A 13,305-nucleotide genomic window follows, 5' to 3' on the forward strand; every position below is an offset into this window, starting at 1 on the left:
CAACATTTCTAGCTTTAAAGACATCTAGCCCTCGCCGCCAGTGAAAGCATCTGGAGAAGAAATTTTTATCTTCCAGTTTTTATTTGAACCTACCTTTTTTTAATGTTGCTATTAAAAATCAACAAACATACGGCTTCCTTCAGAGCACCAGTGACACAAAATTCTTGTTTCACACTTAGACCTAGAGGTATTAACTCATACACATTCTATCTTAATAAAAACTATCTGATTTTGAAAATATTGCAACAGGAAAAACAAGTTTCAAAGCATAGAAGCTAAAACAGCTCAAAGATCTTTTTACTTTTCAAATATCCTGAGGGAAGGAGGGAAAATCCCAAACCTAAACAAAAAGGCTTTTACCTCACTTGTAACTTTAAGCTCTACAATGCTAAGATAGGTATAACCAATCTGGCTAAACCCACGCCTGAAAGACTGGCATTTCTGTTGTCTAGACTTTGTACATCAATCCACCAGGAGAAAGGAGTGGGACAGAAGCTAGATAGAACCAAAATGATCTCTGCTCAGAGGATCAGCAACAGACAACGTATAAATAAGCACGTCGGTCATTTGCAGAGTTTTGACAGGGAAGGAAACAGTTGTCTCCAACCAGAATGCAAGACCAGCGAGACTGTTTTGTGTAAGAAGATGTTTATCTTACCCTCTCTCTGACCTTATCAGACACATCTCCTTGCCCTATTCAGAATCCAGCCAGTCACAAAATTCCATCTGCAACAAAAGGAAAAGTCCATTAATACCACGCCATAACCTTACAACAAAAGACTAATAAGCAATTCAAGAAAGAAGTCAAACTTCTACTTCCATTCCAGTATAATCTGCACCCCAGGCAAATCACCCTCCTGTCTGCGGCAATCTGGGAAACCTGGATATAAAGGTATTAATGATGTTGTAACATGTTCTGTAAGAAATATGCTCTTCCTCCTTTGGAAAGGTTAACAGAGGTGGCCAAGGCATACAGGTTGCCCTACCGAGTCATAAATAAGTCTGCAGCATCCTCTCATTAAATTAAATGAACATCAAATTATATAATGTGCACAGTGGTAAAATGAGACCAATGGTAATGGTTAGAAATAATCACAGCAGCCTTATACATTGTGGAGACAATTTTCTGTCAGCATATCAAACCAGGGTACATTGCACCTTTTATCTGCAGGCCAAAAAACTGTCAGAACAGACTTTCTTAAATATGGCAAAGCATGCAAGACATGGATGGAACAAAGCTCTCATGCAAACTTTAAATAATGCCTACTCTGATCAAGTGCATTTAATTTTTTACCATCTTTACAAACCAATCTTTCAAGGAAACAAAGTTTCTTCAGGTAAGCATAATGCAACTTAGCACAACTCAAATCCCAAAAGAGTATCACAAACCTAACAAACAATGCTGCAACGTTGGAATTAACTGTCTAAAACTGTGATTGACTTGGGCTCTGACGGCAACGGCAAACTCTGCCATGACACAGTTAAGTAAAGGAGGCATGGCCTGCAAAACTCAGCCAGACAGTGAGCCAGAAGGGCAGACAGGAGACTTCCAGTTGGAAAAAAACACCTTGAAAAGCTCAAGAGACTGCCTAGAGAGAGAAGTGTGAGCCAAGGAGCTAAAATACCACCAGACAAACCCCTCCACATGCCCTTTTAACGCTTTCAGCGCTCTGCCCACCAGCACCAGAACTTGTTAGTCCACTGCCAGGCTGAAAAAGACCAGAAACATATACATGAAGTGGGACACTGCAAGAGAATAGGGATAGTGTCTTTTTAAAAGACTCATTTCTGAGACTTATTATCCGAGGGGAGATATGGCAGGAATTGAAGGACTTAAAGCTAATTATTTTCATGTTCACTTATGTTTGCTGTAATGACTCTGCAAAGAGCGTTCCCATGCTTAAAGTCATGCCGCCAGCTCCCCATCGGCAGGACAAAAAGGTACTCAGGTCCCAAGTAAGGAGGGCTGTTGTGAGCTGAGGTCCTGAGGCCGTTCTGTGGTATACTTTCTTTTTTTTTATGTGTAAATTAGCACAGGCTTGCAGAGCTAAAAAGAAACCTGTCATATACTGAACACCATTTCCTCACCTTCACTGATGCAGCTTACTCCCTCCTCTTATTTCCTCTTCTCAATTGCCACTTGCTTCATTCAGAAATACTTTTTATTCATAAGGCCACTGATCATTTTGGTTTTGGCATTACCAGAAACACCTTAACAACATCATCTCACCAAAGTACTTTTTTGTACAATGGAGTCTTAAGCTCTCACGACAGAAAATATTGAGGAATTGGAAAGTCACTGGCCAGCAGAGTATCACTGTCCTCTTACTCTCCTGCCAGCCCTGACTTTCCTCGTGGCTCAACCTCTTCCTGGCTATTTTCAGACAGACTGCAACAATTGTACAAGAACAATGGGGAAGTTTGTTTTACTCAAAGAGCAAATGCTTTGCAGCTTCCAATGTAAATATTTTAATTAATATATTTATTTTTTTTTTAATTATTTTTAACTCTCTACTGCCCTATTAGTGCTGACATTCATCCAGATCTATGGGACCAGACTCAGCACTTGACACAGAAGTACTGCACTGAACAACAAGGCTTGTTGACTTCAGGAAAAGCACTTTCAGAAGCATATCAAAACTGATGGGGAATTTGCTGAGGGGTCCTGGGAGAAAAAGTACGAAAGCAAAATGATTCTGCTCAATTCCTGCACCAGGCTAAGGGCTCATACTAACTCCCATCAAGATAGCGGACTTATTTTAATAGCCAACTTGAACAAAACCGCAACCTAAACTGTTTCCAAAGCAACATTATGCCCTGTGACCAAGCTACAAGGAGAAAAAAAAAAAAAAAATGTGATGACTATCTCCTTGTCTCATTCATCAGTCTGGCAGTTCCAAACCACACCAACATTGCATACCCTCCACAGAAATGCTAACGCCTCCTCCTGAGTTTTCTAAGTGAAGTGCTGTGGATCCTACCAATGGGAAGGGACCTGAGTCCTTTTCTGCTGTGTACTACTATTTTGGCACAATGGAAGGCAGCAGAGCAGACACAGGCCATACCACAGTGCTGCTGTGGCCCAGCAGCTGTCCCACGTATACCCGCAGCTCTCTCATCCACTATGCCATGCCCCTCCTCCACCTTGGACAAGGGGACACACGTTGGATGTGCTGCCATTGGCAGATGGTTGGCATTCGGAATTTTACTTTATTTAAAAATAAAGTGGGACACAGATGGTGTTGTTCCTGTATTCTTTGAGACCGACTGGAACGTGAACACAGGCGTGTCCGAACAGGGAAGCTCAGCCCCATGGTGTGTTTCTGCACAGACCCATTCAGACCCAACAGCCCCTCGAATGGCTGTGCTTCCCATCCTCTGCCTTTCTCTGAGTGGAGTCATTGTTCCTCTTGTATCAACCTCTGCACATCTGATGCCCGCTAGCAACAATTCCAGTGTCATCCCCAGGCAAAATCCTTACCATATCCAGCCAAAACCACTGCGTTTGTGCAGGGTGTTTGTCAGGCTACCTAGGTGCTGTGATGCTGCCCATGACCACCCACACCAGCAGCTTTAATCCTGCAGACCACCCCATGCCAGGTCCATGCTAGGAAGTGTGGAGGGCAGCAGGTGGACTGTCACAGCCCATAAACCCTTGACATGGACTTACTGCCCACCCAGCTGCAGGGCCTACAAAGTGAACAAGCAGTGAGATCTCCAGACTGCAGTTCATTGAGAACAAACCTTCCAGATGCCTAGATTAGCAAATGATAACTATTAACCACTTCCCATTAGGATGGGGAGGAGAAGGAATGCCTGGTGGTTAATTGAGAGAAATACTCTAATTTGGCGGCAGCAGCAGGACACCCTGGGGACCACAATGCTGTTGCTGGTTCTGCAGGGGAAACACAAGTGCCGGAGAGGCCGATGCTGCTGTGGAAGGAGGCAAACAGCAGCAGATGTATCACCTGCACAGCACGCAACACTACTGTACCTGCATTGGGAGGGTGCTGAAGGGCAAGGATGGAGGAGTAGATGGACAGACAGATGGATGGATGGAAGCTCCCCCTCATGACAGGCCTCAAATGCATAAATGCTGGGAAAGCTCTCCCACCAAATGCCCCAGGCTTCCATCAGTCCTTCCATTCCCGCCTTTTGACCTCTCTCAGGGTATTGTCACGCTCAACTTTTTCACATACCTATTGAATCAGGGACATCCAACCAACACAGTCGTACCAACTTCTCTGCAGTCTTCACACTGGGACAAGAAGAAATGCACCCCAAAGGAGCGGCACATTCATAAACTCCCTATGCCTATGAGATGGAAAAGAACAAGATGAATGCTAATCCCTCCTCCGTGCCTCTGACAGCAGTTTACACTCTCCCACACAGAGGAAGATCGACCTGTCTGGAAAAACGTAGACTGAGGATGGACTGCAAACTCCCTTCTATATCAACTCCCATACAGTAAGGAAAGTGAAAGTCAGCCACAGCACTGCTGGTGGAAGATCAGAGCGCTCTGAGGGGCTGCTTTTAGGCAAACAGCAGAGCTAGACTGCTCAGGATTGCATTAGTAAAATATATGTGCTATGTAAAATATTCTGCTCACATGCTACTTGCACCGTGTAACATTTCTTATAGGGGTTATTTTTATTGACAGAGTCCACTTTTGTCTAACTGTAGGAACATAAGCAGTCTAGAAGTCACAACAAGAACCAATCTACGTGAGATGTTGACAAACCTAGGACTCCTCTGCAGCACACCTGACTTCAAACATCCATTTCCTAAATGCAAGCAGGCTGGTGACAAACGCAGCAAATACAGAGCTTGGAGCAGCTGCCACCACATTTCTTGAGCAGTTCTGTGTCTAAAACGTGTCTCTGAGCATACAGTACTGTACGTGCATCAAACTGGAGCCAGGAGGAGAAGCCCTAGGCAGGAAATCGAAGTGCATCTTAGATTAGCACAGTGCTATGCTCAGATTTGGTTTTGATTTGCAAACCTTGCTGGCATTGGCTAAGTAGCAGATTAAAGTTGCATTGAAGAAAAAAAAAAAAAAGAAGTCAGAGACCTAAAATAAACCCTCCAGCATACATGAAGTTGCCCTGGTAGCAGCCAGTACCTGTAAGACTGATGCAATATGTACCTTTTTCATCATGCTTCACAGCTCCCTGTTCGTACTTCTATATCTCTCCCTCAAGATGCAGGCAGTCAAATCCTGCACAGGAGGATGAAGTAGGGGGAGCACATAGAGAGTCCCACAACCTCCTCTAAAGCACTCTGCTGCCTGCTGAGATGCCTCACAACTAACAACAGTCCAGCACCAACTTGGCTCGAAACAAATATTCAACAGCACTTGGGCAGGTTTCCAGCTCTCACCATTAATTCCAAAGCGAATGAACCCAGAGCGAGCCCACAGCCTAAAGGTGGCAGTCCTGGTGCTCAAATGCACACCCCAGTGATGGCGGCAGCCCTGGCTTTGATTCTGCTGATACCTGCCTGGCAGGAGGCTCTGTGACAGGACTCGCTGCCTTGCCCTACCTCACATAAATCACGGCGGCAGGGATGTACTGTAGCTGGTACCTCCATCAAGAGTGGGGTGGAAGCTTTCCTGCGGCAGCCTAGAAGAGAAATCTGAGCCTTGAAGAGAGAACTCAGATGCAGACTGAGGGGAAAAATGCATTATTTAATATTAGTATTTATTAATATCTGGGCTTCAACCGTGGATAAACAGACAAGGATCTCTCTGCCTGTGCACATACTTAAGAGAACTGTTTACACATGAAGTTCAAAAGGATGTCCTCATTTTATAAATAATTTGATCCGATGACTACATCAGAAAAAAAAAGTGCAGTTTAAGGCTACAGAGAGAGGCATAACACCTGGTTACTGATGTCTAAACAGTGGGGGGCAAAGACTAAACAAAAGAGTCTCTAAAATTCAGCAAATAGTTTTCAGTACACACCAAACTGCGACTGTTCCAACTGAGGACTTCCAAAAGTTTGCTTACCAGCAAGTCATTCTAAACACTCAGTACTTTGAGGCCCCATACAAGGACAGTGCTTTCTTTGTAGCTTCCACCAAACCACACAAACTCCCAGCCATGCTCTCGCCATTCTGTTCCACATGCACAATGTGTCAGGAAGGATTCATGCAGAACCATGAGGCGTGGAGGCTGCAGTTGGCACAGGGAGAAGTTGTGCTCCTCTCTCCAGGAAGGGGGAGAAAAAGCTGCACCCGTGTATTTTGTTTTCCTTTGTCACATGCTCACTAATGTGTGCATATATGGTTGGAGCTGCAAGCATATGTAATTTGCTTGAGATCAATCACTTTGCATGCCAAAGAAGTAGAGAAAACAAACCCTGCACATAAGAAACTCATTACCCTATAAAGAAACAATATTTCCAGCAAGAATTTGCTCTCCATTTCAGTCAAATAACAAACTTCATTTGCTTCCAGTTCTCTTTCTCAGTGGAGAAAGTATTTGTGATCAGAACAACAGCCCAAGTGGTCTCAAAAGATATTCCATGAGGTATGTGCTAATGAAAATATTAAGCAGACTATAAAATATAGCACATAATATCCTCCTGCAATGTCCATTTTTATGGTCTGCTGCAAGCTGTAACGCCAGGTCATACTGAGAACACACAGACTGTGTGTTAACTTACACAGTTCAAAGGGAGAGACAAGAAAGAAGGAAAATGACTTTTTAAAGTTCATTTTTAAAGCAGTATACATGCAATTTTAGTGCAGCTGTGCTGCAGATACACAGCATCAGTAAGATACATCTGGCAATGGAATAGAACTACAACTTTTAAGGAGACCTATGTTTTTGGTCCAGAGGAGCAGTGTGGACTGCAAGCCTTTAACTTGAAATCAGTGACCACATGTGGAAAGAAAGGCTTGCCAGGCTGCGATCCCTGATGATGACTTCATCCTGCACTGCTTCCTTGAAAAGCATCAACTGAGACATCTTGCCCAAAGCAGCTCCTGCAGAGCACAACCAAAGAGGAGACAAGGGTGCCAAAAATAACAATAAAAGTTTTTCCCTCAAATAATGAGGTATCCCTTATAATTCAGCCCCATAAAACCAGATTCGTCAAGTTCTAAATTGGGTTATAGCAATATTTCATTACAGTATAAATCTTCTTTACACCCTAGTAAAGATGCCTAATAATTTAATATGCTATAATTTTTTTTTTTTTTTTTTAATCTGGATCTCATCAAAAACTGCCTGAAATAGGCATCTCCTTTATAGTCCATTTTTGATACATATCTAGCTTCTAAAATGTAACTAGTTCACATTCTTCACATGGAAAAATGTTTGCAGTCTGTTTGTGTGTGGACTAAGAAAGGCTGTAATTATCTCTCATGTTTCTTAGGTATGTCAGTGCACATCCTACACAGGTTCCAGGATTATCCCACGACAGTCCGAGTATCGGGTTGTTATTTCTGAAGGCAGTAGAACCACTTGAAAAGAATTCATCAACAAGTTAAAATTTCAGAAGGAGGAGAAAAAAAATTCCAGATCTTTTAGAACATTTACTTTTAAATAGTAGTTTTGCAGCACTTTTGACTGAAACACATTACCACAAAGGATTCTAAATTAAAACTGTTTCATATATTGTTGTTTCAGTGGCTGACATGCAAATAAAAGCAAGTAAAATATGCTTAAATGGACAGAGAGGAAAAAAACTCACCAGTACTTCTTGTTATTAAAACTTGTAACTCTATTCCTGCCTAGCTAATCAGGTCCTCAATACAAACAGAAACCATCTCAGCGCAGTTACTGTAACACATCTGCACAACCGGCAGCACCGTGAGAAGTTCAGAACATGACCACATCAGCACTACTGAACATAGGCGTTTTTCTTCAGCAAGTGGGTACGGTGAGAACTGCTATGAAAAGTCAAGACGAAGTCTGCACAGAACTGATGTCATTTCTTTCTGCGTCCGAGAAGCAGGTACAGTTTGTGTCTTTGCTTCCTGCTGTCTCTTTGCTTGTCTTTAAGGCAGCACAGCACAACCAGCGCCACAGCGCTTTGGTGCCGGGATCATCAGGAGAAGTTGGGACAAATGTTTTAAATCTCAGCAAGCTTCTTTAACGGCGGTAACGGTGAACCTGCACCAGCCTTTATTAACACAGAAGGAGGACTGTTCTTTTATTTACTATATTTCTAGGAGCACGTATGTAATTTTGTTCTTTACCCTGAGGAGACAAGGATCATCGATAGCGTGTTGAGAAGCTCATTCATGGCCCGATCCCACAAAATCTCACCACAGCACCCCAGAAAGCATCTCTATCAAGTGCGTGGCAACTGAGACACATCTCACCAGTCACTTCTCACACGTCCACACGCCCTGGAGCAGAGCCTCAATGGGCTCAAGTTGAGATAGCGAGTGGCCCAGCCTTGCCACGGCATGCTGCCACTGCTTTCTAGGGCAGCTTTAAAGGAGGAGGAAGTAGTTTTATTTATGTGTATTAAAAAAGGAAAAATGTTTTGTTTTTTTAAAACTTGACATATTTTATGCTGCAGTAGGGCTTTCACAACAATATTAATCTAGTTGCCAGACTCACTTTTCCAACAAATTAAATATCAAACGCTTCCTAAAGAGTGAAGCCATTTTGAAGCTGTTCATTGCAAAACACTGCAAATACATAAGAATAAATGAAGAAAGCCAGATTCCTGCCATCCCAGGGGCTTGCTGACCCTCATTCACCCAGCCTTTTGGGAGAGGAGTTTGGTTTTCTGCAGTCAGCGTTAGGATTAAGGCTGGTACCAAGGAGCACCTTAGCTCACTGTTCCCCCTTGCATTGCTAGGAAATAATCTGTCTGAAAGATCTGTATTCTTCTCTTTTACTGTTATTTCAGATTAATGCCCATCCACTTTAACCACAGCTTTTTAAGAATGAGGGTGGTGTTTCTGGCCAACGAGGAAGTGACGATCTACTGATAGCTGCTGGGCTGATCCCGACCTGCAGGAACTCTATCAAGTACACAGAAATCCTTCTGCATTTACAGTTCCATTAACAAATTCAAAAATCCATGGGAAAAAAAAAAAAGGTATTCAGTTATCAAAAAGTATTGGCCTTAAAAACATACTTTTAATAGATTTCTACTGTCTTTATAATTGCTCCGATGAAGGTGGGACCGTTCTTGCTTTCGTCATTCTAAATGCACTTCCCCAGGCAAGTGAGTCAATTCTAGGAACCTATTACAATTAACTTCACTTTTGTTATTCTACTCGGTGCTTTGTATTTCACAACATCTGCAGCCATATATAAACCAAGTATGTGTTAGAATTCATTTGGTTTTAAACAAGTGGTATACAACAAAGTAAATGTAAATACCTGGCCCTACATTACCAAATCACTAATACCTCAACCAAATACGTCTGTTCCATCAGTATTCCTCTTTAAAGCAGGCACATGTACACAAACACAAAACCCAAAACTTTCTCCCTATAATCCTTTCCTGGAGCATTTTTATAGCTGCAAAAACAACACGTAAAGAATTAGCTAAAATCACATGCTTACACATTGATTAGTTAAAATGTCTCTTTAGAAAGTTTAACCAACAGCTACGTCTAACAAGCACAGTCACTTAAGTGGTGCTATCCTCAAAATTTTACTGACAAGCTTCTGCATAAACAGCAAAGGAAGGACATGAGTGTTTATTACACAGGTGGATCATCTCACCAATGACACTCAGAGCTTTATAGATTTATAACTAGCAGTATACATTTTTAACTATTACAGGCTTGGTTACTCTTCATACCTGGCTGAGTTCGCATCCTAATACATTTAATCTTGATTTTGAAATCAAGATCCACCAATTAAATTATTAAAACCCTGAACATTCACTACTGTCCTCCCTCTCCTCAAATCACACACACACAAAAAAAAAATAGAATAGTCTCCTGAATCTCTTCCCAGAAGTATGCTTTCTAGGTTTTCACTTATAGAACAGACTGGAGCCTGTACCAGCTGATCTGTGCAAACACTGATGACTCTGTTTTCAAAATAAAAGACAGGAAATTAGTCATGGTAGAGTAGCATCGCTAGGGGATAGTTTGAGTGGCCATCAGCAAGATGTGCATGGTAGGATGTGTGACAGAGAAAGATTGGTATCTACCACTTCCTCTTCGCAGATTAAAAAAGAAAAAGAAAAAAAAAGAAAACTAGGGAGTCCTTCCTTCCCTGCTCAGACTACCCCTGAGGGTGGAGAGGGCCAGTCCTGGCCATGATGCAGAAGCAGCAAAACCAGAGATTTGGTGGGGAAATTCCCCAAAACCAAACACACATGGAGTTGCATTGGGCTAGTAAGATAGTGACTTCATTACATGTCTCAGAGAGCACTGTCAAGTAAAGATCACAGACCTGGAAGGCATCAGGCTTGCAGAAGAACAGTTCTTTCCAGCCAAGTTATACCTGTTTAGTTGAGGTCAACAGAATGTCTGTGTCAAAATAAAAAAAAAAAAACAGATCATCCTAAAAACACATAGCCTCCCTATAGTAATCCCAAGAGTAGAACATCACCATACCTCAAATCTGTTACAGGAAAACTTACAGGGTGTAAGGCTCAATAGGAGCAGGGCTATATCCCAGCTCAAGGATGCAGTGGAACACAGGTGAAGCTACAGAGCCCTGACCAGCGAGGCTCATCCAGTGGGCAGCCAACAAGCAGCAGCACTGCTCACAAGGAAATTTTAGAAGCTAAAGCAATCAGCAGCTCCCCCTTAGACAAACCTGAACAGCTTATTTTGGCTACCAGCCAGAGCTAAATCTGAGCAGTGCAGCCCAATCCAACAGATTTCAGTAATTACAAAAAGTATGTGCTGGCTGCTCGCAGTGCCAGCTCTGTGCACCTTGCAAGTCTGTTTTCCTCAAGGATGGCACCAGAAACAGTCAACGCTCAACAAAAAAGTGTTTTTTTCCTGCTACTTGCAAAAGGCCAACACCACAGGCAAGGAGGCAAGCATCCTGTTTTACTCCACAGACCATTCTGCTTGTCCTAGCACCATGTCAAGCCTAGCCAACTCTCCAACATGCATAAATGGGATAGCACAGAGGTTGCTGAGATTCTCTAACCAACAAGCTCCACATCCTTCATGCCATGTCCTGCCAGAGACGCAGGGAGTTAGAGGAGTCACCATGCCTGGAGGTGGTCGAGAAACATTTAGATGTTGTACTGAAGGGAGTGTTTTAGTGGGAAATCTTGATGATAGACGAACAGTTGGACTAGATGTTTAGAGGTCTTTTCCAACCTTGGTGATTCTACAATTCTATGCTATGAGGGCAAGTACAGAAGGACAGGACATAGCCCTGTCAGTTGAAAGAAGAGGAAGTGAGTGAAGAAGTAGTTGTTACCAAGAAAGAGACACACTCCTAAAGCACTGCTACACCAGCAGCACACCACTGAAACATAGCACCCAGCAGGCCTACTCTAGCAGAAGTGGTTTGTAAAAAATCTGCTTTTTCCACACTTCCATACCCCTCACACAGCATGGAGAAAGATCAAAAAGGGCATCTATGAAACCAAGAGAAAAATCACGCAGCAAAGAGGAGAAGAGTACATCTACCATGGCTGACTTGATGATTTTAAAGGCCTTTTCCAACCTGATGGATTCTATGAAATAGGAAACCATAATGAAATAGGAGCCCATAGGAGCTTGGCTAGAGGAACAGTGAGGAAATAGCTTCCACAGCAGCCTTAAGTTCTGCAAAATGGCTGTAGGACAAGAACAGGCCTTTATTTTCATTCAAGGACACCAACTTTTCCAAATTACCTTAGGCAGTCACCACACCATTGCAACATCCCTCCCTAACAAACATCTTTCAAGGCTCTCAAGCACAACACTTTATCCTTCCTTATTTTTTCTCCTTTGTGAACCCTATAATAGTCTCCTAGATTCTCTTGCTGTCCTGTAGATTTCTGCATGGTCCTGAACACACCAGCATCAAAGCATGACAAAGCCAATCTGCTCCCTCCCCAGGCATAGAGAAGCTGGGAGGAGGAGGGACTGAGCAGAAGAGCTTCCACCAACCTCAGCTGGCAGCAATCACAATTTGGCCAAATCCAATTAACCCACCTGCAACCCTGCTTTCTGGCAGACTGGTGACTCCAGACTGGAAGGGTTTTACAGGTAACTCTATTTTCTTTACTAATGCTGTTTTCCTTTATCTTCATTAACGTTACTTGCTTATTTTATGAAAAGCACAGAAGCTAACGATCAGTTATACTGAGAGCTGTATAACACAACTAAAGCTTTTCCTATTTAGACAGGGAAGCACCTTCTGAAACAAATTCTAGTTGCTTTCACTTTGAAAAATGAGAAAGAAGTTTATTTTGTTGTTGTTGTTTCTTTTAAGTTTTAATGTCCTCCCTGTAAAGTCTCTCCTTTCCAAACACAAGTATGAATTTTTCACATTTCTAACGTTATGAGAATTATATAGGCTACTTTATTTGAAACTTCAAATAGTATTTAACAGTAAATATGATATTAATAGTCCTGTTTTTTTTTTTAAGCTTACTGGGATTGTTTCTTTACTTGAACTTCGTACAACCAGGAGAGAGGAAAATACACACAAGCAAAGATAGCAAGAAGTAAGGTAGAGTAAGGCTGTGATTTAGTACAAAAAGTAAAAACTGATGGATGAATAATGCAGGAATGATGGATTAGGTTATCTGGTTGTATGTAGGGATACAACTATGTGACAGGGCCCATATTGATACCACACGCAAATGTTTGGTGAGTTTGAGTTTCTCTTTTGCCTCCTGTCACGTTCATTTATGCAGCCTGTCCCTGCAGCCTTGAGACAGTGCCATGCTGCCTGACGTCTGCTTTGTCTTGTAAGGATGAGAAGCCTGCCTTTGGATCAGATACATGCAGTTCTTCTACCTTTCAACATACGTTTCCTTACGGATCAGAAAATAAAACCCACAACATGCAGATTCTTTCTTGCCCAACTGAATTCAATTTTTTTTTTTTTTAAATGGACATTTTCTGAACTAAGTAAATGGTATTTCCCTTGGAAATAAATCTTCTCATTCCAGGAAAAAAAATACAACAGCATAAAACCACTCAATGCTATTTGTATTTAAAATTCAACAACTTCGAGACCAATTTTCTTTAGCTATTAAAGCAAGTCAGAAAGATACTGCAAGGAGGTTAAACTTACACTTCAAATCCACTGCTTCTGCTTTTGAGAGTTTTAATACAGATACTATCCCATAAACCTTTCAGCATCATATTTATGAGCAGAGGGATGCATTTATTTCTTTCCATGGAAAAGATGGAGTA

The 13,305-nt window shown here is 42.1% G+C and overlaps 1 protein-coding gene across 4 annotated transcripts in view; it reads right to left on the minus strand.

Annotated features, from left to right (window-relative positions):
- The window catches only part of TRERF1 (transcriptional regulating factor 1), a 100,538-nt gene that overhangs the window by 71,070 nt on the left and 16,163 nt on the right, over window positions 1-13,305 (minus strand). For 3 of the 4 annotated variants that reach the window (XM_085219321.1, XM_085219318.1, XM_085219320.1), the window contains exon 2: window positions 659-726. The gene's annotated coding sequence lies outside the window, so the exon portion shown is untranslated. The remainder of the gene's footprint in view (window positions 1-658; window positions 727-13,305) is intronic. The other variant, XM_085219319.1, reaches the window with a different exon arrangement.

Source organism: Meleagris gallopavo, chromosome 2, assembly GCF_905368555.1.
Source record: "Meleagris gallopavo chromosome 2, MGAL_WU_HG_1.1, whole genome shotgun sequence".
Lineage (NCBI taxonomy): Eukaryota > Metazoa > Chordata > Aves > Galliformes > Phasianidae > Meleagris > Meleagris gallopavo.